A 23,982-nucleotide genomic window follows, 5' to 3' on the forward strand; every position below is an offset into this window, starting at 1 on the left:
TTGTTTAGCAATTTATTGAATCTAGAATTAAAATCTTTGATCTTTTCACCTAACTTAGATTTCAAATTAGAAAGATCATTAATAAGGGATTCAATTGTGAGGTCATCACCAAATTTGGCTAAGAATTGATCCTCAAACATGTCCCAATTAGTAATAGACCCTAGTGGAAATGAAACATACCATGAACCTATTGATCTTTGGAGGGTGTAGGGAAATAATCTTATTACGTAGTCTTCTTAAACCACTCCATTAAGATTAATGGATAACATATAATTATGGAGATGCTCTTCAGCAGGTAATCCATCATCTGGATTACATTTTGGTAGCCATCTTTTAGGATGCTTAGGTAAATCATGGAGTGGTGTTGCCATTTGCACAACTCGAGGATTGGCATATGGTCTGAATGGTGGTGGTGGTTGTTGTTGTTGTTGCTATTGTCTTCTTGCCATTATTAGAGTTTGGGAAGAGGTGGATATTGAGGGCGATTTTGTGGAAGAAGAGGCAGGTTGTGTGTTAGTGCTAGATGAACTAGCACTAGTACCTTGAGAACAAGGGGTATTAATAGGAATGAATGGAGGAAATGAAGGTGTTTATGGAGGAGAGTTTGAAAAAACCTCACAAGTTGATGCTTTCAAGAATGAGGAACAATCTCACCTATGATATCCAATCCCCATTATTCAAAAGGTTGTTCAATGTTGATCGGTTGCAGAGGTAAGGCTGGTTTCCATTGTCTTCTAGTAGCAGTCTGACATATTTTTCATTTCCTCATGTTTTCATGGGTATCCTTGAACAAAGTTGGCCAATAGTACCTAGCATGCAGGATGTTATGTGCAGCAGTATCTCCTCCAAAATTTCCACCAACTGGTCCATCATGGAGTTTCTGCAAAACATTTTTTTCTTCAGACTTTTCAAGGCATCTTAATAATATAGAATCATAATTTCTTCTAAATAACACATCATCAATGATTTAATATTGATTTTATTTTAATATTAATCCCATTTTCCTTTTATGATTGAGTTTAGGGGGAGCATATCCATTTTTCAAGTAGAAAATGAGATCAGCATATTGGGATTCAGAATCATTTAGGCTTACCTCAGATATGCATACAGTACAACCTGAGTGTAGAAATTCCCATTGTAGATCAACAGATTATGCAATAGACTAAAGCAAAATACAAGATCTACTTCTACAACAAACTTTGCAGAAGCTTAATCGAATTGAGCAAGATCAATGAAAACACATATAACTGAGAATGAGAAATCAATCACACATAACACAGAAGAAATAACTCGGGGAAAGCCTCAACCTAAAACCCCAATCTCGGTATTATCATACAAGTGGAAATCTTGTTCAAGTTACAAAAGAATTAGCTCTCAAGCTATCCTGCTCTCTCTGCAATAAAAAAATATTGCTCATAGACAGTCAAAGGCTCTCACAAACTTCTCCTCTACCCTCCAAGCCTCCTATTTCCTTGTGCAGTTTTTCTTGGGGTCCAGTGCTTCCACTTGTGTGAATTCCCACCTCGCACTACTCACTTGACTCAGAAATAACTGCACAAACTTAAAGGAGATGAATCCTTCTCCATGGATGAGTTTCCTTTATAGGAAAAATCCATCCAACTAATAGTGCACTGTCCCTCCTCTGGTATCAACTGGGTCTCTATCTGAACTGACATGCATGAGTTATTCATGAGAGAATATTCAATTATCTGAAGTGCAGTAGCTATATGCAAGCATGCATTAACTAACTGAACTCACATTAATTTAAACAAACTGTTTAAATCAATGTAACTGACTTGACTATGTTAATTGAGCCAACTAATTACAACTCAAATTAGAACTCATCCTTATCTCTTTAACTGATGGATAAATTCCTTAATTAATGGAGAAAATGTTGCATGTCCTCACATAGACTTCATGTTTGATTTTTCACAACTAATTAACTCATGGTGAATTAATTAATTTATTTTCAAATAGCTGTTAAGTTCAAATTCGAATTTTACTTCCTATTTTTAGTCCGAGGATTGACTAAAATAGGAATCCATCCCGAACTGCTAAAAATAGCAATGCTATTTTTAGCACTTCCATTTTTCATTCCCTGTTGCTCAATCCAGTAATGGTACCCAAACTGCTATTTATAGTAGTGCTATTTTTAGCACTTCTATTTTTATCATTTCTTGTTGCTATTTTCAACACTCCCTCTCAACAAGAAAGGAATTCAACTTGAACTCAATCCTGTACATTTGGAATGTTCTGCATGCAACACTTATCCCAAGTGTGGTTGCTCCAACAACTCTAGAAACAAAAAAAACTCCCAACTAACCTCTCTGTTGGGCTAGAAACATACTTTGATGATGAAGCTTTGCCTACTGCTGACAAGTGCTCCCTCTATGACCTCTGAGCTGCTGCAACACTCCATGCATCTCACACCATTGCACGCCTCTCTGTGCCATCCTACACTAGTGCAACACTCCTGTGCCTCTCGCATTATTGTAGCCTACTAGCTCTACATAGTGCTGGGACTTTTACACTGTATCTCCCTCTGTCGCTCGATCCACATCTGTCTCTACCCACTTAGCTAGTATTGCTACTCCTCGTCGGGGCTCCCGTATCAAGGTCTAATCCAAGAGGCTAGGTACCTCAAGAATCCTACCCCTATTTCAGCCTTCTTGGGACTATCACGTCACATCACCCCACCTCCCACTTGGAAGTATGGTTGCATGTGATCCCTTTGCCCAATTGGCTCGAAATTTCCCCCTACTAGAGGTCTCTGCATGAGTGGATGCCTCCACTCGGTCTCCTCTCAGCGTCTCTAGTCGTGGCTGCTCCAAAACCTCCTAAAGTTGATGCACCAATTTTGGCTCCTCCACAATTGTCTGAGACTTCTTCTGGTGCTGCATGTTGAGAGGTAATGTACTCTCCCTCTCAACCACAAAGTCTCCATCAGTTGCCTTGCTCCTCAAGGCTTTGCATGCATCTTGAACCTCAAGAGCATACAGGTTATTGGCTAGCACACTAATCTATTTTATCTTTCCCGCCGTCATGAAATTTTCTAGAAAAAGAGTTGATTTTAAATCAGCAATATCTCCCTCATTTGAACTCTGATTTAGCTGATTTTTTTTTTTTGAATTTGGGTATTTTCCCATAAGGGATCCATATCTCCTTTTTTTTTCTGAAAATTTTTCACAAAAAATTTCAGATCTGCTCTGAAAACTCGCAAGCCAAAACTCAAAACTTAGAAATCTCCTCTAGTATATTGTTCGCCGCTTTGATCAACTTTGCTATGATACCATGTAGAAATTGCCACTGTAGATCAATAGATTATGAAATAGACTAAAGAAAAATACAATATCTATTTCTACAACAAACTTTGCGGAAGCTTAATCAAATTGAGCAAGATCAATGAGAACACATATAACTGAGAATGAGAAATCAATCACACATAACACAGAAGAAATAACCCAGGGAAAGCCTCAGCCTAAAACACCCCAATCTCTATATTATCATACAAGTGGAAATCTTGTTCAAGTTACAAAAAGAATTAGCTCTCAAGCTATCCTGCTCTCTCTGCAATCAAACAATACTGCTCGTAGGCAGTCAAAGGCTCTCACAACCTTCTCCTCTGCCCTCCAAGCCTCTTATTTCCTTGCATAGTTTTTCCTAGGGTCCAGTGCTTCCACTTGTGTGAATTCCTACCTCACACTGCTCACTTTGCCTAGAAATAATTGTACAAACCTGAAGGAGAGGAATCCTTCTACATGAATGAGTTTCCTTTATAGGAAAAATCCATGCAACTGATAGTACACTGTCCCTCCTCTAATCTCAACTAGGTCTCTGTCTAAACTGACATGCATGAGTTATTCATGAGAGAATATTCAGTTATCTGAAGTGCAACAATTATATGCAAGCATGCATTAACTAAGTAAACTCACATTAATTTAAACAAACTGTTTAAATCAATGTAACTGGACTTGACTCAGTTAACTGAGCCAACTAATTACAACTCAAATTAGAACTCATCCTTATCTCCTTAACTGATGGATAAATTCCTCAATTAATGGAGAAACTATTGCATGTCCTCACATAGAATTCGTGTTTGATTTTTCACAACTAATTAACTCATGGTGAATTGATTAATTTATTTTCAAATAGCTATTAAGTTCAAATTCGAATTTTATTTCCTATTTTTAGTCTAGGGACTAACTAAAATAGGAATCCATCTCGAACTGCTAAAAATAACTATTTTTAGCACTTCCATTTTCATTCCTTGTTGCTCAATTTAGCACTGGCACCCAAACTGTTATTTTTAGCACTTCTACTTTTAGCATTTCTTGTTGCTATTTTCAACACTCCCTCTCAACAAGAAAGGAATTCAACTCGAATGCAATCCTGTACCTTTGGAATGTTCTACATACAACACTTCTCCCGAGTGTGGTTGCTCCAACAACTCTAGAAACAAAAAAAACTCCCAACTGACATCTCCTTTGGCTAGAAACATACTTTGATGCTGAAGCTCTACCTGTTGCTGACAAGTGCTCCCTCTCTGACCTCTGAGCTGCTGCAGCACTCCATGCATCTCGCATCGTTGCACGCCTCTCTGTGCCATCCTGCACTGGTGCAACACTCTTGTGCCTCTCGCATTGTTACATCCTGCTAGCTCTACATAGTCCTAGGACTCCTGAACTGTAGCTCTCTTTGTCGCTCCATCCACATCTGTCTCTAGCCACTTAGCCAGTCCTACTACTCCTCGTCGGGGCTCCCGTAGTAAGGTCTAATCCAAGAGGCTGGGTACCCCAAGGAACCTACCCCTATTTCAACCTTCTTGGGACTATCACGTCACATCGCCCCACCTCCTACCTGGAGGTATGGCTGCATGTGATCCCTCTGCCCAATTGGATTGAAATTTCCCCCTACTAGAGGTCTCTACATGAGTGGATGCCTCCACTCAGTCTCCTCTCAGCTTCTCCAGTCATGGCTTCTCCACAACATCCTGAAGCTGCTTCACCAATTTTGGCTCCTCCACAATTGTTTGAGACTTCTTATAGCGCTGCATGTTGAGAGGTAATGTACTCTCCCTCTCAACCACAAATTCTCCATCAATTGCCTGGCTCCTCAAGGCTATGCATGCATCTTGAACCTCAAGAGCATATAGGTTATTGGCTAGCACACCAATCTGTCTCATCTTTCCTGTCGTCACAAAATTTTCTGGAAAAGGAGCTGATTTTAAATCAGCGATATCTCCCTCATCTGAACTCCGATTCAGCCGATTTTTTTTTTTGAATTTCGTTATTTTTCTACAAGGGATCCATATTTGATATTTTTTTCTGAAATAAATTCACAAAAATTTCCAGATCTTCTCTGAAAACTCGCGGCCCAAAACTCGAAACTTAGAAATCTCCTCTAGCATATTGTTCACCGCTTTGATCGCCTTTGCTTTGATACCATGTAGAAATTCCCACTATAGATCAACATATTATGCAATAGACTAAAGCAAAATACAAGATCTACTTCTACAAAAAACTTTTTGGAAGCTTAATCGAATTGAGCAAGATCAATGAGAACACATATAACTGAGAATGATAAATTAATCACTCATAACACTGAAAAAATAACCTAGGGAAAGCCTCAAACTAAAACCCCAATCTCTGTATTATCATACAAGTGGAAATCTTGCTCAAGTTACAAAAATAATTAGCTCTCAAGCTATCCTGCTCTATCAGAAATCAAACAATACTGCTCATAGGTAGTCAAAGGCTCTCACAACCTTCTCCTCTGTCCTCGAAGCCTCTTATTTCCTTGCGCAGTTTTTCCTTGGGTCCAGTGCTTCCACTTGCGTGAATTCCCACCTCACACTACTCACTTAGCTCAGAAATAATTGCACAAACCTGAAGGAGATGAATCCTTCTCCATGAATGAGTTTCCTTTATAGGAAAAATCCATCCAACTGATAGTACAATGTCCCTCCTTTGATCTGAATTGGGTCTCTGTCTGAACTGACATGCATGAGTTATTCATGAGAGAATATTCAGTTATCTGAAGTGGAGCAGTTATATGCAAGCATGAATTAACTAACTAAAGTCACATTAATTTAAACTCAACTGAGCCAAATAATTACAACTCAAATTAGAACTCATCCTTATCTCTTTAACTGATGGATAAATTCCTCAATTAATGGAGAAACTGTTGCATGTCCTCACATAAACTTCATGTTTGATTTTTCGCAACTAATTAACTCATGGTGAATTAATTAATTTATTTTCAAATAGCTGTTAAGTTCAAATTCAAATTTTACTTCCTATTTTTAGTCTAGGAACTGACTAAAATAGGAATCCATCCCGAACTACTAAAAATAGAAATGCTATTTTTAGCACTTCCATTTTTCATTCCCTGTTGCTCAATCCGGCACTGGTACCCAAATTGCTATTAATAGTAGTGTTATTTTTAGCATTTCTATTTTTAGCATTTCTTGTTGCTAATTTCAACACTGAGTCCTTATCTACTGGTAGGTTGAAAGCTCCTGTAAGAAACCTGCAAAAGCCTTTTCATTTGTCAATTCTAGCTCGTTTAATGTCAATACCATATTCTTGCTGAGTTGTCACCCAATTTGCTATTTTTTCCCCTACTTACCTTTTCATAAGCAATTGTCTCACTGCTAAGAATGGGACTATTATTTTAGTGTGTGTTTTTAGGAGAAAAGGCATGAAGTGTTTTACGGATTTGAAAACAAAAAAATCCTTCTTCTCCACCTCTGAATAATTTAGTTCAACACCTTGAACATTAGAACTAAAGAAAGATATGGGTGCTTCAATTTGTTGATCATTAATTTGTCTTAGAACAAAAACATAAGATGTTTGAGAAGCAAATGTATACAAGATGAAACGATTAGAAAAATTTAGATTTGTTAAAGAGGGAGCATTCATAATGGCTTGTTTGATTAAATCAAAATCTTCCCTTTCATTATGTCCCCACTTAAACATTGAATTTTTCTTAATCATGATTTGTAATGGTAAAACAATTTGGGAAAAGTTAGGGACAAATCTCTTAACAAAATTTATCTAACCTAGAAAGGATTGCATAGATTTTTTATTATGGGGCAAAGGAATTTCAGAAATTTCTTTTATCCTATCTAGATTGATACAATGAACCCTAAAACCTTACCTTGATCTAGAGAAAAACAAGATTTCTTTGGATTTAATGAAATTCCATTCTTCTTGCAACGTTCAAATATCTTAAATGGTTTTTTCTGTTTTTGGAATAAACAGATATGTCATCCAAGTAAATGACAACAATTAGGTTTATTAGACCCTTGAAAGCTATATCCATAGCTCTTTGGAAGGTTTCCATTGCGTTTATTAAACCAAAAGGAATTTTCTGGTAGGCATAGGTCCCCCATTTAGTTCTGAATGTAATCTTTAACCTATCACTTGGATGGACCAAGATTTGGTTATATCCTGAAAAACCATCAATAAAAGACATTATTTCTGAACCAGCTACTGATTGCAGTATTTTCTCCATAGTTGATAATGTGAAATTCTCTTTCTGACAAGCTTTATTGAGATTGTTAAAATCTATATAGATGCGAATGTCATTGTTCATTTTCCTAACAGGTACTAAGTTTGAAACCCATTTTGAATGTCTAATAGGAAAGATAATCTTGTCATTAAGGAGTTTATTCAGCTTAGACTTGATTTAACTTTCAAGATCGAGGTGAATCTTCCTTAATTTTAGTTGTACTAGCTTGACATTAGATATCATGGGAATAGTCTGTTGTATGATGGAGGTATCATATGTTTTAATATCATTGTAACTCCAAGTAAATATACCTTTATACTTTTTCAACAAATGAATAAAGGTTGATCTCTCATCAAGTGAGAGACCAAGTCCTAGATTGATGTTTTGTGGTTTGATATCAGTTCCAAGGTTTACTAGTTCAAACCTTAAGGTTGCATTTTGGAGTTTAGAATTAGTAACCTTCTTAAATCTATCTTTGAGATCATAAAGATATTCAATTTTTACCACAAATCTAGGTATGGGATTCTCATTGGACTTCTGTTTCAACTGATTATCATGTTCACTTTCATCAATTATCTGATCATCATATGATCCTTCAAATTTTAAAAAGGTTAGGATATCTTCATCGTTATTAAACACTCGCTAATTGGTAACATTATCGAGAATGGATGGTCAAAAAATTAATTCTATGGAAAACCTATCTAGACTGTAGTCCTTTGATGGTATAATCTTGTATTCTATATTATCCAGAGGGTCAGCACTTGAATTTTCAAGTCTAAGGATAGGAGCGATGTTGAATGCTAAAAAATGTGAAGTAAGTTCATGGACTAAGGATTGGAAATGTTTTAAATGTCCAAAGTGACAGTGAATGGTGTTTCTTGTTTTATAACAATTTCAGAATCTCCAAAAAGTTGGAGATATTTGATATCAAGACCTATTGCTTTATACAAACCTTAGATTAGTGCCTCATATTCAGTAGTATTATTTGCGCATTCAAATTATACCTACATGCTAGCATTTCTTTTGCTCCTTCTGGACTAATTAATATACAACCGACTCCTGCACCATCATTGGATTTAGATCCATCAAAATATAATGTTGAAAATAAAGTTTTAACTAATGGTTTATCTACAAGATTTATACATTTGGAAGAATCTATTTGAGAAAAGTTCTCAATCTGGGAAGTAACAGAGTTATCCAAAAAAGGTGACTTTTTGTGCATCGAAATTTCCTAAAAATGACTAAGTAGAGTAGTTTCCAATGATATTATTGTTAAAATCTACTGCTTCATTTTCATCTTCAAAATCATTCACTATATGGTTCAAGTGTTTTTCTCAGTCAATTCTAATTCGATTTGGCTTTCCGTTGTAAGGGAGTCACATGTGAGACCAATCTGTTACAAAAATGTAGGAAGTTTCTCAAACTAGTCTCCACTAAGAATTAAACCTTAAAATTCAGGAATATCAGCAACTAATATGTCAATTACATGACAAACTTTTGGATTAGAAGAAAGTTTAATGGTGACTAAATTCATTTCCCCTAAGACTTCAACTTTTGTCCTTTCAAATTTTGTCCTATCGCGTAGACTGATCTTGGTAATATGTTTGAAGAGGCCCCTGAATCTATCAAGCATTTTTGTATATAATTATTGAATATTTCATAAGTCAAGAGGAAAGGGAGAGTATGTGAGTTAGATCTATCACCAATTAATATAGCATTGGTAGGATCAACCTTATTTGATGAATCATTGGGAGGCTTACCCACTCCTCTAAAAGATTTGGATAACATAGCAACAGGAAGAGAAGAACTGGGAACTACATTCAATTCTTTTAGTAATAGCTTTTTCTGATGTTTAAGTTTTCTGAGATCATGAAGAGAGATTTCTTCATGTCCTCCACTATGTTATATTCCATGGTATTAACAAATACAAAGGTTTTGGATGAAGATGGAGGATTAGATGAGGATGGGGTTAGTTGAGGAGATGTAGAAGAAGCCTTTTTATTGACCACTTTATCCTTGGTAGCAGAGGTTGAGGGCTTTACCTTTTGGGTTGATTGTGTTGAATCAGTAGGGCCTTTACTCCTAGTTCTAACAGGTAAAGATTCTTTCTCATCTTCATCATCGGAAATAGGTAGGATAAAATCCCACATCCCATGTACTTCAACCATTTCTTCATCTTCAGTCTCATCATTAGATAATGTAGTTTATTCATCATCTTCATCTAAATTAGACTCAGCATTGGATATTGTATTTGGAGGTTGGGGATTAGATGTCTCATTCTTCTTGAAGGATCTAAAAGGTTTCTTAGAAGATGATTCAACTACCTATTTGTCAATTTCTACCATTTCATTTGACATGGTTTTAAGGACCTTTTTCAAGCCTTCAATATCTAAAGGATCATTAGGGGCTTTCTTCTTTGATTCATCCTTAAATGTGACCTTTTTCGTCTTTCTTTCTTCCTCGGAAGTCTTCTTTTTCAATGCAATTATTCTCTTTTCTATAGACAAATCTTCTTTCGTGTTTTCTACTAAAGTAACCTTACTGGCCTTATCCACAAAAATTTCTATATTGTAAGGAAGAGAAGAAATATACCACTTGATCTGAACATTAACACCAGGGCTTGATGTGGCTAGGATTATGTTTAGAAATTTATTGAATTTGGAATTGAAATCTTTGATATTTTTCCCTGACTTAGCTTTTAAATTAGGAGGATAATTAATAATGGATGAAATTGTGTGGTCAACACCAAATTTGGCTAAGAATTGTTCTTCAAACATGTCCCAATTAGTAATAGGCCCTGGTTGTAATGAAAAATACCATGAACCTATTGATCCTTGGAGGGTGTAGGGAAACAATCTTACTACACAATCTTATTCAAGCACTCTATTAAGATTAATGAGTAACATATAACTATGGAGATTCTCTTCAGCAGGTAATCCATCATCTGGATTAAATTTTGGTAGCCATCTTTTAGGATTCTTAGGTAAATCATGCAGAGGTGCTGCCATTTGCACAGCTCCAGGTGTGGCCCATGGTCTAACTAGTGGTGGTGGTTGTTGTCTCCCTGCCATTATTAGATTTTGGGAAGAGGTGGATATTGAGGGTGATTATGTGAAAGAATATGCAAGTTTTGTGTTAGTGTTGGATGAACTAGCACCAATACCTTGAGAAGAAGGGGTATTAATAGGAATGAATGGAGAAAATGAAGGTGTTTTTGGAGGAGAGCTTGACAAAACTTCACTAGTTGATGTCTGTGATTGAGATTTCTTTGTCTTATTTTGGAAAGAAGGAAGAGGAAACTCAAATGGAGAAACCCCAATCTTCTCACTTTGAGAACGAGTTATGATCCGAGTAAGTTGCAAAACAGAAGTTACACTTCCTTTAGAACCTTCAGATGGCATAGGATTTTTTTCCAAAATAGAGATTTCTTCTAATTTCATTTTTAATGTCTAGACCTCATGTGATTCGGGATTATAATATGAAGAAGGTGCTTCAGGAAATGTACCAAGGGATTTTGGAGGAGATTGTTCAACTTCTAATCTAGAAATGGGATTTTTGGATGAATATCTAGAAGTTGGAGGTGATCTTGATGGGGAGTGACTCTTGGAATGGCTTGTTAATTTAGATTGAGTTCTCTTTGCCATTCATAGTCGGTGGCCCTCCTTCTAGTGCCAAAATTTTTAAGCCTCAAAAATTGCTACAACAACATGTTGGAAAACCACCCAGTCAATGAGTAGAATACTATTCCTTATCCATTTGGAATAGTGGATCCGACTGGATATAATGGGACTAGTTTCCAAATAATGGATGAAAATTCTACCATCTTCAGAAGTGAATTAATACAGAACTGCATTAAAAGTGATACATATAACAAACACTACAAATAGAAATGATTATCAATTCATAAACAAAACAAATATACAATGGCATAAGTACCCGATGTATATGACTCTACTCATGAAATAAATAGCTCCAGTCCAGTCTTTTTCATTAAGATGGTTTCAATACTACAAAAATGCAAGCTTCGAAAGCCTCCTTTACAAAAATTTAGAACTCTGATCGAGTCATTCTGCTAAGAAAAACTTCAAATGTACAAAAGTGCAAGCTTTCAAAGCTTTTCTTTATAAAATTTAGGGACCCTTTCTTCATATACATGAATGGGTTTATAAAATAAAAATAAAGTTAAAAATAGACATTACATGAACGTTTTGAGGAGGTTAAAATGACTCTCCTTAAAATAAGTGACAAAAAATATAGAAATAGAAATTGTTGAAATGATGAGCTCAAGAATGCAATTGTGTATATTCTTTGATTGATTGTCTGAGCTCGTAAATATACATCATTGGCTTAACTTCAAGAGGATGACCAGTCCATATGCATAGCTATCTTGTATACACCTCATCTGAAAGCGTAAGAAGAATATGGGTGGATGACTAAGCAAGGCAGCGTAGCATTAGCCACTCATTGTGTCGCTTCACAAGATATTTCCAATATACCTCCCCGTCAAGTTTGTTCAACTGTTTAATTGCCTCTTCCCTTGTTTTTGAAGTTTCTTTCCATTACCTTTCCAGGAATTTGATATGAGGAAGAATCCCATGTGGCCATTCTTGTAACGAGTTAGCATTGTGCGGATTATCATTGATAGTTTCAATGATATTATTTGCAACATCGGTTGCTCTAGAAACTGCTCTTTTGGCTTGCTTCAATTGAATGTCTCAATCAGTAAAGAGGATTTCCTTGTGTGATTCCTCTATTCTTGAAGGATTTGCTACTCTTCCCTCTGTATTATCCTGCCATGTTATGTATCTCGAGATTTTATCATCAATATGATTGAAAGTCACCCTTAGATCGAATAATTGATTCATTAGTGAATCACTTGTAATACAAATTGGATTGATGGTAGACAACTTTTGACATAATGTTGCTTGTTGTCATGATAATAAAGTGTTGAAATCTAATGCTTCTTTTATAAAATCCTCCACTTTAGGATTATCCTTCAAATGATCAAGTGAAAACTATAGCTGTTGTATTTGGATATCCTTAGCACTTGTCTCTTCCTGCTACTGGAGATTTAATTGATCAAAGCTCTATTGTAATTGGGACATCTTTGTTTTGATTTGATGGTCAATACTTTGTCTCTCTTCTTCCAACTATTGTTCTAACTGCTGAATTTTTTGTTCTTTCTCTCTGACCAATTGTATAACCTTGGCTGCCTTGTCAATCGTAGCAGATGCACAAGCACCTACAAATTGTAATGATTTTGTCATATTCTCTAAAGAATCAATGGGAGTATCCTTCCATACTATATCCATAGGTACATCACCAAGCATGAATGCTGATGATAGTTTTTTTCTTCTCCTTTTCCTCGATATTTTCACCACAACCCGATGTTTGGGACTATAAAAGACATCAAGAGGAGGGATTTCTTCTACTTTGAGGACAATTTCAGATGAAGGGAAGGCCAGGATGATCTCAATTTCTTTGTAGCGACAAATTGATCAGTAGCCCTATCATTGAACAAGCTCTATCCAATGTTATGGGGTGTGTTGAATGTTTTGTCCATTTCAACATCTTCGGCCCCTTGTTGTCCTCTAAGTTGCTAAACAAATTGTTTCCATGCTTAATCTAGTTGATTCTTGTAGGGAGATTCATTAGTATGTATTTCTTTGGATTTATCCTCCATTTCAATATCCTTAGACACTTTTCCCCATTTCTATTAAGAATCCTTTTCTAAACTTTTCTCTGAATTTGGCTTTGAGTTCTGCTCTAAGCCCTATTCTGACTTGTGCCCTGAATCCTGCTATGAAGCCTGTTCCGATTTATGCTCTAAATTATGCTCAGAAGCCTGTTCTAATTTCTACTCTGAATTATGCTTTGAACCTTTTTCCAAACCATTTTCTAATTCTTGGCCTGAGACTTGCTCCTCTTGGATAATCGGTTGAGGGGTCCTCAACAGATCCAAAGGGACATTTTGTAGTGTTTTTCTTCTGTATTGCTGGAATTGGGCTAGCCTTTTCAGATCTAATTTTAATGTGGCCAAATGTTTCACTTGTGAAAATAGTTCAACAGAATCAAATAGGTCATCATAGTGTTCATCTTCATGATTGAATTGTCTCACTTTCACTTGGGTAGTGAAATTCTATGCAACTTTGTTAGGGTTGAACTGTCTACCAGGAATGGTGGCAAGTTTCAAGAATGTAATATGATCGATTTCAAGCACAACATGCTTGAAATAATATAGTGCATAAACACCACATTGGAGGGGGAATGAAGTCGAAAGAGACTTCTTGGATTCCTTTAGGGTCTTGGTTAGCCCATCCCCTACAGTTTGATAGGAAATATCCATAGCAAGTAGTTTACCTGGGACATATAATGGGAAGACATGGGGAGGTGCTAGGCTTCCATAGACTTGAACATAGGTAAAAATATCTTCTCCAAACCACCTTCCTATTGGTATGAAATCAATTTTGGCCTCATTAGACAATCTTGGTGCCCTTTTTTCAAAAACAGCTTGGTGGATGGGTAGCATAACTTCTTGGAAATTTTATAGAAATGGGTGTGGAAATTAGATTCCCATGGGATTTTATGGTATATATGGATGGGAGTGGGATCTAGAATGGGCTATTTCTACCCCATGGTTGGGAATCTAGTATTGAAACATACCGCATCCATAATATATGCACTCATGAAAAATGGTGGAACTACACTAGTAGAGACATATTGGTGTTGTCTAAACTCTTGGATTTGGAAGGAAATATTATTAGATAGGATAGTGCCCCAATCCATTATAAAAGAAATAAATGTTTCATCAATTAGAGAAACCCTTTCAACTAAGAAATTAGCTATATTGGCGTGCCCAAAGAGCCTACACATCATAGATGTGATATAAGAATAGGGTGCGGTAAGAGAAGATATAGAATACATACCTGATTTCTCATGCTTGTGTTTGTTCAGGTAGGATCTCCATTGTTTGATTGGGTTTGATGGCACATGATTATCTCTTGCAAAGTACTCGAGAAAGGATTTTTCATACACCTTCTATGGGTCAAGTATATGGTACATTTTCTTCAAGTCTTCCACTGTAAAGGATCCGACCATTGTTTTCCTTGAAGTTTGGAATGTTTGATCGACAATGTTAATATTCTCAATTATCCATTTTACCATATCAGTATAAGTCAGAATCTTAGGTCTAGTAGCAATTCTATGAAGAAAAGAGCGTGTAGCTTCATATTAGGAGGCTTTAGAAGAGGTAGTGGTGTTTGTTGTTTCCACTCTTTGAATTACCTTAGGACCTTCGCTTACTAGCAATTGGTACATGGTTTCCCATGAGGAGGTTTCGATGTTGATTGTGCATGTAGTATCTGAGAAAAGTTGGGGAATTTTTGTTACACCAGGAGAAAAAGGTGTGGATTGTGAAGTCTCCATGGTTTTCTTTTCTTTCTTTGACTTAGTCATCCTGTTGCATAACTCTTTCTCGGGCTAAACTGGCAAATTGGAAACATAGAGGAATGAAGAGTGATAGGTGTGAAATGTGGAATTGTTTGAACATAAAAGGCTTGAAATGACAAGAAGCATAGTTTAAATGTGAATCAATCTATACAGGCCATCAAATCACCTTGGGATTTTAAATCATAAATACCATTAGAATTCTTTAATAACTGAAATCGTGGTTTTGTGTGGTTATTTAGTATCCCATTAATATATCATATCGCAGAAGCCTTTCAAATGGTATATAAAACCTATTTCCATGTGCTCTATCAATATGCAGTAGCGATATCACTATATTGGTTCATTGGGCATGGGAGATATGCGTTGCGATGATCAAACTATCACAATCAAAGGTTTTTGGAGTAGAGGAAAATGGATATGTAGCCAAAGGATTTTCACGATTGTGAAATCGTGAGAAATGACATGGTGTTATAGCGGGCCCGAATGATTATTAACAAGTGCACCTTTTCCCTTTATTTATTCAGTCTTCTAATTTTATTAAAGAATGCCTTTTATGAAATAGCTTTATTGCAATCGGAGGATTGGGGATGAAATGAGCGGTGAAGCTTTTGCTGGTTTTCTACTTAATCGGAAGAGAGATGTTTATAGACTGCATTCTTTGTTTTATTGGGTTCGGTTAGTTTATTGCATTTTGGAATTAGAATGGTTCTCGGGATTTTTCATATATTGTTTTCGCTATAAAATTGTACTGCAGGCAAGTTTCGACGTAAAGTAGTTAGTTGACAATACTTAAGCCTTTTGATATTTATACATGTTTGGTTCTTGGGGGCTATTCTTTATCGCATCACAAGTTTAGAAAGGGTAAAAGCAAGGCATTAATCTTTGATACTTTGTGAAATGCGATATGGTCGAGACTTCTTTAAGGTAGGCTTATTCAAGTTGTTTGGGACTAATGAATTTGGATTTGTTTATTGAAAAATTCAAATTTGTCCTATTAAAACCCTAAACTATGCTATTTTCCTATGTTTTTAAAATTTTAAAGGGTCCCCATTTATTTATATAATAATTTCCTAAGAGATTTATATATAAATAAATGGGGGGGTTGTTACACAACACAAAAATTGGTGATTCATTGGAAGAACCAGTTATCTCTCATTTTAAAATAATGAAATTTCTAAAACATTCTTAATTAAATATAATTCAAGAAAGGAAGAGTGTTTTCAAAATATTTAGATAAGTAACATTACTCTGAATATTAAAAACTCACTTAATCATAATTCCTTTTATACCTTCTTATAGATGAAGATAATTTTTTTCTATATTAGTCTTTAATTGGTTGTAAATATAAAGTAGGGGGATTTTTACAACTTAGCATTTTAACTCATTTCTCATAAGTAGAGCCATTGCTGCTATCAAGCATTCATAGCCTTGACAGGGTTACCTTTTAACCACCAATGGTTCATAATCCCATATGTTTAAGAGTGCAATCTTTAGAGATAATTTCAGAAGTATATGTATATTTAATTTTTTCTTTTTTTAATTATTTAATTTTCTTTTGACAAATTTTCATTACCTAAAAGCCATTGTCTTGGTTTGGTGACTAGAAAGTGAAAATGCCATTCACTGGTTGTAATTGAACTCAAAAAGTTGGCTCGTGATGAGACCCTTGGTCTTAAGATTAAAATAATCATAAGCCATTACCCTGGTTTGGTGTTCAGTGTTTGTAATGTTAGTCTACTATTTCCCTATGAACGTGGTAAGCAGGCTTGTGATGAGACCCCTTATCTTTTAAGGTTAATATATTTTTGGATTACACTCTAAAGAAGGTAAAGTTAATCGATGGGGAGAATCATTTACTCGTTAATATTTTTGGATGACAATTTTAGAGTTGGAGATGCATAGTTGTAAATAGTATTTAGTTTGTTAAGGATAACCTTTCTTGACTAATAATAGAATAAAAGGATTTTATAAAGTTGAAGGATTTTCAAATAATTTACAATTTCAATGGAAAAAAGAAAATTTCACAGTTTTATGATACTTATCTAATTTTCAATGTCGTGATCATTTCCTTAAGAATTCCTACTTTCAAAGTGAAAGATCATAAAATGTTTCAGGATATAATATCGTAAAGCCAAAAATAATGTTATTTAACATTATTTTCTAGCAGAACTAAAAAATTAAATGCAATAATGTTACAGTAGAAGATATTATCTTCTAAGATTTTTTTTTTCAAAATAAGCCCATTGACAGGAAGATAATCACTCTTTCCTAATAAATCTTGCAATATGAACGTTGATGGGCCTACCTATTCAGCAATTTGAAATGGTCCAGGCCACATTTTCTGGAATTTAGTATGCTTTCCTTTTTCCTCACGTGCCTTGTACCATTTAAGGATGATATCTCCAATTTGAAAAGATTTTGTGGAAATAGAACTTGCATCAAAAGAAGATTTGACTCGCTGCTGATGGCGAGCATGTGTCAGATTGACTTTCTCTCTTTCTTCTTCTAGTTTAAGAATATGAGACTGTCTTAGTTTTAAAGAAGAAGAAGATGTTTCTTCGATAAATTGGACTAGGGAAATGAACCAAAAGCTAGATTTGAAGGGATGATAGCCTATGGTCCATATACTAGATTAAAGGGAGAAGTTCCAATTGAGGCCTTTTGAGTCATTCGATCTTCCCATAGAGAAAATCTCAAATATTTATGCCAATTCTTTTGGCTCTGATTAAGATTTCTTTTAATAATTCTTATGAGGTTCTTATTGGTTGATTCTGCTAGACTATTTCCTTGGGGGTAGTAGTTAGAAGAGTACTTAAGTTTAAAACCCCACTCAAGATAAAATTTAGTCATATTATTTCCTGAAAAGTAAGATGCATTATCAAACATAAGTGGAGTTGGTAAGCCAAATCTAGCAATAATGAACTGATGAATGAATTCAATGATAGCATCAACATTGCTCACCTTTAGTGGAATTTCTTCCACCCACTTAGTAAAATAGTTTGTAGTTGTAAGGATATACTTATGTCGCTTTGAGGAATGAGGAACAATATCACCTATGATATCAAATCTCCATTGTTCAAAAGTTTATTCAATGTTGACCGGTTGCAGAGGTAAGGTTGGTTTCCATTGTCTTCTAGTAGCAGTCTGACATATTTTGCATTTCATTACGTATTCATGGGTATCCTTGAAAAGAGTTGGCCAATAATACCCAACATGCATGATCTTATGTGCAGTAGTATATTCTCCAAAATGTACACCAGTTGTTCCATCGTGGAGTTCTTACAAAACCTTCTGTGATTCAGACTTTCCGAGGCAACTTAATAATACGGAATCATAATTTCTTTTGAATAACACATCATCAATGATTTCATATTGATTTGATTTTAATATTAAAGCCATTTTCCTTTTATGATTGAGTTTAGGGGAAGCATATCTATTTTTCAAATCGAAAATGAGATCAACATATTGGGATTCAGAATCATTTAGGCTTACCTCAGATATGTGTACAATACTACCTGAGTCCTCATTTGCTGGTAGGTTGGAAGCTCCTGTAAGAAACCTACAAAAACCTTGTCCTTTGACAATTTTGGCTGGTTTAATGTCAATATCATATTCTTGCAGGGTTTTTACCCAATTTTCCCCTTTTTCCCCTACTTGCCATTGCATAAGAAATTGTCTCACTGCTAAGAATGGGATTATTATTTTAGTGTGAATTTTTAGGAGAAAAGGCCTGAAGTGCTTTACAGATTTGAAAATAGCAAAAGCTTGCTTCTCCACCTTTGAATAATTTAGTTCAACACCTTGAAAATTATAACTAAAGAAAGAGATGGGTGCTTCAATTTTTTGATCATTAAGTTTTGTTAGAAAAACAACATAAGATATTTGAGAAGCGAATTTATATAAGATGAAATGATTAGAAAAAATTGGAGTTGTTAAAGAGGGAGCATTCATAATGGCTTGTTTGATTAAATCAAAAGCTTCCCTTTCATTATCTCCCCACTTAAAGATTGATTTTTTCTTAATAATGGGTTGTAATGGTAAAACAATTTGGGAAAAGTGAGGGACAAATCTATTAATAAAAATTTATCTGATGTAGAAAGGACTGCATAGATATTTTATTGTGGGACAAAGGAATTTTAGAAATTTCTTTTATTCAATTTGGATCGATACAAATGCCCTTTTTGGATACAATGAACCCTAAAACCTTACCTTCATCTAGAGAAAAATAAGATTTATTTGGATTTAATGAAATTCCATACTTCTTGCGGCATTCAAATATCTTCTTTAAGTCATGTAAATGGTTGTTTCTCTTTTTGGAATAAAAAATTATGTCATCCACGTAAATGACAAAAGTTTTGTTTATGAGGCCCTTGAAAGCTATATCCATAGCTCTTTAGAAGGTTTCCCTTGCATTTATTAAACCAAAAGGCATTTTCTGGTAGGCATAGGTCCCCCATTTAGTTCTGCACGTATTTCTTAACCTACCATCTGGATGGACTAAGATTTGGTTATATATTGAAAAGCCATCAAAAAATACATTAGTTTTGAACCAACTACTAATTGCAATAGTCGCTCTGTACGCGGTAATGGGAAATTGTCCTTATGAAAAGCTTTACTAAGATTTCTAGAATCTATACATATTTGAATGTCACCATTTTTTTTCCTGACAGGTACTAAGTTTGAAACCCATTTTGAATGCCTAAAAGGAGAGATAATCTTGGCTTTAATGAGTTTATTCAGCTCAAACTTGATTTGACTTTCTAGATTGGGGTGAATTTTCCTTAATTTCTATTGTACTAGTTTGTCATTGGATATCATGGGAATAGTGTGTTGTATGATCGAGGTATCATATGTTTTAAGACCATCATAGCTCCAAGCAAAGATACCTTTATACGTTCTTAACAAATGCATAAAGTTTGATCTCTCATCATGTGAGAGACCAAGTCATAGATTGATGTTTTATGGTTTGATATCACTTCCAAGGTTTACTAGTTCAAACCTTAAGGTTGAACTTTGGAGTTTAGAATTAGTAACCTTCTTAAATCTGTCTTTTAGATCATAAATATCTTCAAGTTTTACCACAAATCTAGCTATGGGATTCTTACTGGACTTCTATTACAACTGATTATCATGTTCACTTTCATCAATTATTTGATCATGATATGATCCTTCAGATGTTAAAAAACTTAGGATATCTTCGTCGTCATTAAACACTCACCAATTGGTAACATTATCAGGAATGGATGGTCGAAAAATTAATTCTATGGAAAACCTATCTGGACTGTAGTCCTCTAATGGTATAAACTTGGATGCTATATTAGCCAGAAGGTTAGCACTTGCATTTTGAAGTCTAGGGATAGGAGAGATGTTGAATGCTAAAAAATGTGAAGTAACATCTTGGACAAGGATTGGTAATATTTTAAATGTCCAGAGAGACAATGAATGGTGTTTCTTACTTGTTTGATAACAATTCCAGAATATCCAAAAACTTGGAGATATTTGATATCAAGACCTATTGCTTTATACAAACCTTGGAACAATGCCTCCTATTTAGCAGTATTATTTGTGCATTCAAATTCTAACATGCATGCTATCATTGCTTTTTCTCCTTCTAGACTAATTAATATATAACCAGCTCATGCACCATCATTGGATTTAGATCCATCAAAATATAATGTCCAAAACAAAGTTTTAACTAATGGTATATCTATAAGATTTATACATCTGGAAGAATTTGTTTGAGAAAAGTTATCAATATGGGAAGTAACAGAGTTATCCAAAAAATGTGACTTCTATGCATTGAAATTTCCTAAAAATGACTCAGTAGAGTAGTTTCCAATGATATTATTGTTAAAACCTACTAGTTCATTTTCATCTTCAAAATCAATCACTGTATGCTTCAAATGTTTTTATTGGTCAATTCGGATTTGATTTGGCTTTCTGTTGTAAGGGAGCCACATGTGAGACCAATCTGTTGCAAAACAACCATGGAGTTTCTTAGACCAATCTCTACGAAGAATTAAACCATAAAATTCGGGAATATCAGGAACTAGTATGTCAATTACTTGACAAAGTTTTGGATTAGAATAAATTCTAATGGAAATTGAATTCATTTCCCCCAAGACTTCAACTTTTTCCCTATCAAGTTGGACAATTTGGAATGCATACTTTTGGGGTGAAAATTTTAATTTTGTGCATACTGATATTGGCATTATGTTTGAAGATGCCCTTGAGTCTATCAAGTAGTTGTGTAGATTTTTATTAAAGATTTCATAAGTCAAGAGGAAAGGGGGAGTATGTGAGTTATATTTGTCACCAATTAAGATAACATCAGTAGGATCAACCTTATTTGATGAATCATTGGGAGGCTTACCCATTCCTCTAGAAGCTTTGGATAACACAACAACAGGAAGAGGAGAAGCAAGAACTACATTCAATTCTTTTAGTAATAACTTCTACTAATGTTTAAGCTTACTGAGCTCATGAAGGGAGATATTTTCTCTGGATTTCTTCATGTCCTCCACTATTTTATATTCCATGGTATCAGAAACTACCAAGGTTTTGGATGAATATGGAGGATTAGATGAGGATGGGGTTGGTTGAGGAGATGTAGAAGAAGCCTTTTTATTGACCACTTTATCCTTGGTAGCAGAGGTTGAGGGATTTTTCTTTTGGGTTGATTGTGTTGAATCAACAGGGCCTTTACTCCTAGTGCTAATAGGTAAAGCTTCTTGCTCATCTTCATCATCGGAAGTAGGTAGGATAAAATCCCACATCCCATGTATTTCAACCAATTCTTCATCTTCGGTCTCATCATCAGATAATGTAGTTTCTTCATCATCTTCATCTAAATGAGACTCAGCATTGGATATTGTATTTGGAGGTTGGGGATTAGATGTCTAATTCTTCTTGAAGGATCTAAAAGGTTTCTTAGAAGAGGATTCAACTACCTGTTTCTTAATTTCTACCATTTCACTTGACATGGTTTGAAGTAATTTTTGCAAGCCTTCAAGATAAAAACAATCCTTAAGGGATTTCTTCTTTGGTTCATCCTTAAATGTGACCTTTTTCATCTTTCTTTCTTCCTGGGTAGTCCTATTTTCCAATGCCATTATTCTCTTTTATATATACAGGTCTTCTTTCATGTTTTCTACTAAAGTAGCCTTATTGGCCCTATCCACAAAAAATTCTACATTGGAAGGAAGAGAAGAAATATAACACTCAATTTGAACATCAGCACCAGGGCTTGATGTGGCTAGGATTTTGTTTAGCAATTTATTGAATCTGGAATTGAAATATTTGATCTTTTCACCTAGCTTAGATTTTAAATTAGAAAGATCATTAATAAGGGATGGAATTGTGAGGTCATCACCAAATTTGGCTAAAAATTGTTCTTCAAACATGTCCCAATTAGTAATAGACCCTAGTGATAATGAAAGATACCATGAACCTGTTGATCCTTCGAGGGTGTAGGGAAATAATCTTACTACGTGGTCTTCTTAAACCACTCCATTAAGATTAATGGCTAACATATAATTATGGAGATGCTCTTAAGTAGGTAATCCATAATCTGGATTACATTTTGGTAGCCATATTTGATGATGCTTAGGTGAATCATGGAGAGGTGTTGCCATTTGCACAACTCGAGGATTGGCCTATTGTCTGAATGGTGGCGATGGTTGTTGCTGTTGTTGCTATTGTCTTATTGCCATTATTAGAGTTTTGGAAGAGGTGGATATTGAGGGTGATTGTGTGGAAGAAGAGGTAGGTTGTGTGTTAGTTTTGGATGAACTAGCACTAGTACCTTGAGAACAAGGGGTATTAAGAGGAATGAATGGAGGAAATGAAGGTGTTTATGGAGGAGAGTTTGACAAAACCTCACAAGTTGATATCTTAGATTCAGATTTCTTAGTATTATTTTGGAAAGAAGGAAGAGGAAACTCAAATGGAGGAACCCCAAACTTCTCGCTTTGGGAATGAGTTAGAATCTGAGTAGGTTGAAAAATAGAAGTTACACTTCCTTCAAAAGCTTCAGATGGCATAGTCTTTTCTGCCGAAATAGAGATTTCTTCTAATTTCTTTAATAACATCTAGACCTCAGGTTGGTCTAGATTATAATTTGAAGAAGCTGCTTTAGGAAATATACTAGGAGATTTCAGAGGAGATTGTTCAACTTTTGATCTGGAAATAGGAGTTTTGGATAGAGATCTAGAAGCTGGAGGTGATCTTGAGTGGGGAGTTGTTAGGTGTGGAGCCTGATTATATTCTGTATTGAAAGGTTTCAGCCAAATGTATAACCTAGGGAGACTGTACACCCCTCCAGGTGGGGGGAACTTGTCCTCCCCGCGGCGGTAAATCCCCCCTAGCTGGGGGGTCCGGGGGCCAGCGGTCCCCTGGTGGGGGTTCGGGGGCAGTGCCCTCAAAGCTAAAAACATATATAAAATTGCCTTGTAAAAGTCTAGTAATTTCTAGTCAATCTGGGTCGTTCATTAGGCAGATGATCTAATGGTAGAAGTTATGTTTAGTTTAGGGTTTCTTGCCCTAGAAGGAAACCCCTCACTATATATGAGGGAATTGTATTGCGTCTATGATATCAGAACTGTATTCTGAGTGAGGAAGAGAGAGGAGATTGAGAGTGAAGAGGGTGTTACAACGGATCCGTTGTAGGTTGTATCTCTTCAGTTTGCTGGATAATATAATAAAAGAAGGACTGGTTGTTTCTTCATGGATGTAGCCCAAACTGGGTGAACCACGTATATCTATGTCTCTCTTATTTTATGTGTTTTTTGTGTTTATATTTATGTAATATTTTATGTGTTCCATTGCTCTGTAATATATAATTTTCTAACATGAGTGACTCTTGGAATGACTTTTTAATTTAGACTGAGTTCTCTTTGTCATTCATAGTCAGTGTCCCTCATTCTAGTGCCAAAATGTTGGCCTCGAAAATTGTTGCAATAATATTGGGGAAAACCACACGGTTGGGTACTTGAATACCGTCCCTTATCCATTTGGAATAGC

This window comes from Pinus tabuliformis, chromosome 5_2 (assembly GCF_031772625.1).
Source record: "Pinus tabuliformis cultivar Carrire ecotype Pingquan chromosome 5_2, CPIR1, whole genome shotgun sequence".
Classification (NCBI taxonomy): Eukaryota; Viridiplantae; Streptophyta; class Pinopsida; order Pinales; family Pinaceae; genus Pinus; species Pinus tabuliformis.